The following is a 5,663-nucleotide window of genomic DNA, read 5'->3' on the forward strand; positions in this document are numbered from 1 at the left end:
GAGTAACGCATTAAGCAAGATGACATGTTGTAGAGGGATAAACTCAAGCAATATGATATAAACCCCATCTTTTTATCCTCGATGGCAACAATACAATACGTGCCTTGTTGCCCCTACTATCACTAGGAAAGGACACCACAAGATTGAACCCAAAGCTAAGCACTGCTCCTATTGCAAGAAAGATCAATCTAGTAGGCCAAACTAAACCGATAATTCGAAGAGACTTTCAAAGATATCAAATCATGCATATAAGAATTCAGAGAAGAACCAAATAATATTCGTAGATAATCTTGTTCATAAATCCACAATTCATCGGATCTCAGCAAACACACCGCAAAAGAGTATTACATCGAATAGATCTCCAAGAACATCGATGAGAAATTTTGTAAGGGCATATTTATCCCTAAGGTGTTTTGGTGATTGATGACAATGCTTTTGTGGACTAATCGTGTGCGTTGAGTTTTCAGAGATTCATCCTTTGGCACGAGATGATTCCCTCCCCTCAGAGTGTTATTCAAGACGGTGCAGCTTTTTCGTTTCTATGTTGGTGGACTAGTTTCGTAGGAGTCACCGTACTATCAAGAGGGGGTCCGCTTTGGTAAGGCTAGGGTGGAATCATCACGTACACATCCTTGTCACACCCTCTGAGCCTTTCCACTTCAATGGAGAGCTCTTTCCCTTCCTTACGAGCTTCTCTTGGTTCCAGCGGTAGTACCGCCCGAGTGCATCAAGCGGCAGTACCGCTCCTCAGCGGTAGTACCGCTTGGAGTCCTCCACCGTAGTACCACTGTGGCTCCGTGCTCCTACCGCCTCGACTCGAGGGCTCGTTTTTCGTGTCGAGTTTTGTGGCACTAGTTGCGGCTGTAGAGGCAGTAGTATCGCTCATAAGCGGTAGTACCACCCTTACCACCGCGGTAGTACCGCTCTGGGTCCAGGTCCTCCCTTCGCTCCTTGCTCCCCTCTTCTGCACGGCAGTACCGCGAGGTGGAACGGTAGTACCGCTGGCCGCAGCGGTAGTACCGCTGGCCGCAGCGGTAGTACCGCTAGCCGCAGCGGTAGTACCGCCCACCCCAGCGGTAGTATCGCTCTCTGCGGGGAAACTTTGGGGGTAACGGTTGGATTGTTCCCCCCACTATATAAGGGGGTCTTATTCCCCAAAGTTGACCTACCACTTCCCCCAAAAGCTCCATTGTTGCTCCAAGCTCCATTTTCGCCCGATCTCTCTGCCTATCCAATCAAACTTGTTGATTTCCTCGGGAGTGGTTGAGAAGGCCCAGATCTACACTTCCACCAAGAGAAATTTGATTCCCCCCACTAATCCCTAGCGGATCTTGTTACTCTTGGGTGTTTGAGCACCCTAGATGGTTGAGGTCACCGCGGAGCCATAGTCCATTGTGGTGAAGCTTCGTGGTGTCGTTGGGAGCCTCCAATTAAGTTGTGGAGATTGCCCCAACCTTGTTTGTAAAGGTTCTGTCGTCGCCTTCAAGGGCACCAATAGTGGAATCACGACATCTCGCATTGTGTGAGGGCGTGAGGAGAATACGGTGGCCCTAGTGGCTTCTTGGGGAGCATTGTGCATCCACACCGCTCTAACGGAGATGTACTTCCCTTTAAAAGGAAGGAACTTCGGTAACACATCCTCATCTTCACCGTCTCCACTCTTGGTTATCTCGTGCCTTTACTTGTGCAAGCCTTTTGTGTTGTATCCCTTGCTTGCTTGTGTACTTGTTGTTGTTGCATCATATAGGTTTCTCACCTAGTTGCATATTTAGACAACCTACTTTGATGCAAAGTTTAATTTGGTAAAGAAAAGCTAAAAATTGTTAGTTGCCTATTCACCCCCCCCCCTCTAGTCAACTATATCGATCCTTTCAATTGGTATCAGAGCATCGTCTCTTTATTAAGGACTTTACCGTCCAAAGAGTATGGTTGACACCGCAGACGGTGTGGAGGAGCACTCCGGTGTGAATCCTAGCTCGTCTACTGTCGATGGGGGAACCGCGGTCTCTCGTGAGGAATTCAATGTGGCTTTGGACACATTGAAAACCTCCATGATGACCGAGGTTGAAAGCATGTTTACTAAATTCTTAGAAGGACTTAAACTATCTACCTCGCCGATGAAAGTGGGTGATCCCACTAACAAGGTGACGGATGCTAACTCCGACAAGGGGGAAGCTAATAGTGAAAAGGGTCCTTCTACTAGTGGTAGAAATGGCACCGGCATCTTTGCCCATGTGGAACCTCCAACTTACGGAGGACCGATTCCCTCTACTCATTTAAATCATGCCGGTCCTCCTCCTAAGTTTGTAAAAAATGAGGATTTTGATTGTTGGGTGTATTGCTTCAAGCGTCATTTAAATCATGTGAATACTAACCTGTGGAGAATCATTGAAGAAGGTTTCTATCCACATGACCTAAGCATCTTCACCCCTAGAGAAGCCGTGGATAATCAATTCAATGAGAATGCTCTCTTCATCATCCAAGATGCTATTCTCCCCGAAGATCTCCCTCATCTTCAACCCTACGCCATGCCCAAAGATGTATGGCATTGTGTTGTGTCTCTCTATCGAGGAAGCGCAAGCATTCAATGCTCCAACTATGAAGTGGTGCAAGACGAAGCCGATGAGTTTGCAATGAAAGAAGATGAAGAACCTTGTGAGCTCTTTCGGAGAGTAACCAAACTCGCGGTCTCACTCCGAGATCATGGGAGCAAGGACACGGATGATAATTGGATCAAGCGCAAGTTCCTCAAGGCCATGATGCCCTACAACAAGGCCATGTAGTCCGTCGTCCGTCAAAGACCGGACTTCCACTCCATGACCTCAAGTCAAGTGTTGGATGAGTTCGTAGCAATGAGCATCTTGGACAAGACCTCTGACAACGCGGTGCTCCGTTCTCAAAGAACAAAGAAGTCCAATCTTTCCTTGAAGGCCAAGGTCATTGTGGAAGAAGAGGAAGAAGAGGAAGAAGAGGAAGATGAGGAGGGCAATCCCGAGGATACAAAATATGATTACCATGAGCACATGGATCTTGCTTCAAGGCAATTTTGGAGCAAGAAGAACACAAGGCCCAATTTCAACAAGAACAATTCAAGTGGGTTGAAGGGCAGCAACGAGTGATAACTTGTTACAATTATGGCAATGTGAGTCACTTTGTTGTGGATTGCGGGAAGACAATGGTGGCAAGCTCATTCGAAAAGACAAAGCCAAGTCCTTCCCAAACAAGAAAAACTTCACCAAAAAGACTCCTACTCGAGGGTTAGTGGTCCAAGAAGAATACCATGAGGATGACGATGATGATGAAGATGGAGAAGCAATGGCCATGGCCTCCGTTGCCATTGCCACAACTCCCCGGGTGTCTCTCTTCGATTCACCCAACGAGAACATCACCGCCAAGTGCCTCATGGCTAAAGCCACTAACGAGGTAACCCCCAACATCAAAACCACCATCATTACTAATCCCTCCTTGATGGATTGCATTGATGAAAATGAGGGGTCTAATGAAGAGATGAATGAATTTGAGTCTTTTATGAGTAAACTCAAGGGCAAATCCAAGAAGCACTTTGTTGCTCTCTTGGAACAACTTGGTGAAGCCAATGACATGATCGAGGCTCATGAAGAAACCATCTCTAAGATGGAAGGTCATAGTCATGACTATGCCAATGAGATATCGGATCTCTCTAATGCTCTTGAGGAAGAGCGTGGTCATCGTTTGGCTCTTGAGGAGTCACACAACGATGACCATGCTAAATTAAAGAAAGATATTGATCATGCTCTTGTTGTCTCTCGTGTGTTAAACTCCGAGAAGGCTAAACTTGGGGTTGACCTTGCTAGACTCAAACAGGAGTTTGATTTACTTGACAAGGCTCACAAAGCTTTGAAGGGTGCTCATGCTAGCCTCAAGGAGTCTCATGTTCAACTCCAAGTGAATCTAACCAAGGAGAAAGCCACCTTTTCTCATATGGTCTTAATTGATAACTCAAATGCTACTAACCCATGTTGTGAGCATGTGCATCTTGTGGAGGAAAATGCCAAGTTGAAGGAGCAACTCGAGAGAGGCCTTGTGACATGCATACAAGGTGAGAAGAACCTCAACGACCTTTTGAACAATCAAAAGGAAGTTGTGGCCAAGGAGGGAGTTGGGTTCACACCCAAGTCCAAGAATAAGAAGAAGAACGACAAGACCAAACGACCTCCCCCTCTTAAGAAAACTTTTGTGAAGGAGGGAGAGGGTGATCCTAAGGAGAAGAAGAACAATGTTAAGGGTGGTGATGTCAAAAAGGGCAAATCCACCTCTTCCAACAAAGCCGGCGACTTTAACCCTTCTTATGTGTTGTGTCGTGCTAGTGATGGGCATGTTTATGCTAAATTTGTTGGTTCTTCTTATGAGTACATTGAATGGTCTATTTGGGTTCCTAAGACCCTAGGTACTAACATCAAAGGACCCATTACTAAATGGGTACCTAAAACCAAGCATTGATCTCTTGTAGGTGTTTGCTTCCGGTGGGGGATCATGGTTGCTCGATAGTGGAGCAACAAATCATATGACCGGAAGCAAGGACTTGGTGGTGGACGTGCACAAGATCCCATCTATGCCCACCAACGTCGAGTGGGGTGATGCCTCATCTTCTAAGGTATTGGGTCTTGGCAAGGTTGTCATTTCTCATGATCTAACGATCGAGAAAGTCATGCTTGTTGAGTCCCTTGCGTACAATCTACTTTCCGTTCGTCAACTTGCACTCATGGGTTTTGCCGCTTTCTTTGATATTGATACCGTGGCCCTCTTGTGGAGCAAGACTCTTAAAGTAGCCTTTGTTGGGCATGTCGAGAATGGTCTCTATGTGATTAACTTTTTGGAGCGACCCACTAAGACCGCGACATGCCTAATGGCTAAAGTTGATGTGGGATGGCTTTGGCATCGCCGTCTAGCCCACGTCAATATGAGATCTTTGCAAAGTCTTCTCAAGGGGGACCATGTCCGTGGACTAACAAATGTTAGTTTTGCCAAAGATCATGCTTGCAATGCTTGTATTGAAGGAAAGCTTCATGAAAAGGCTCACCCTCCCACGACTATCATATACTCAAAGAGACCCTTGGAGCTCCTTCACATGGATCTCTTTGGGCCTCCATCCTTTGATAGTCTTGGAGGTAGAAAGTATTGCTTGGTGATTGTGGATGATTATTCAAGGTACTCTTGGGTATTTTTCTTCAAGAGGAAGAGTGAGACTCAACAAACTGTTATCGACTTTGCAAATGAAGCTCAACGTCAACATGATGCAAAGATCTTGACAGTAAGAAGTGACAATGGCACCGAGTTCAAGAACTACACATTGGATGAGTTTCTTAGTGATGAGGGGATCAAGCATCAATATGCTGCTCCGTATACCCCTCAACAAAATGGTGTCGCAGAGAGGAAGAACCAGACATTGATGGATGCGGCAAGGACCATGATGGCGGAGTTCAAGTCTCCATACAACTTTTGGGCTGAAGCCATCAACACAGCATGCCATGCATCCAATCGGCTCTATCTCCGCAAAGGATTGAACAAGACTCCTTATGAAATACTTACCGGTAACAAGCCCAACCTCAAGTACTTCCGGGTGTTCGGGTGTAAGTGTTTCATTCTCAAGAAAGGTGTTCTTTGTCTAAATTTGAGGCTAGAGC

Source organism: Triticum dicoccoides, chromosome 1B, assembly GCF_002162155.2.
Source record: "Triticum dicoccoides isolate Atlit2015 ecotype Zavitan chromosome 1B, WEW_v2.0, whole genome shotgun sequence".
In the NCBI taxonomy this organism is placed as follows: domain Eukaryota; kingdom Viridiplantae; phylum Streptophyta; class Magnoliopsida; order Poales; family Poaceae; genus Triticum; species Triticum dicoccoides.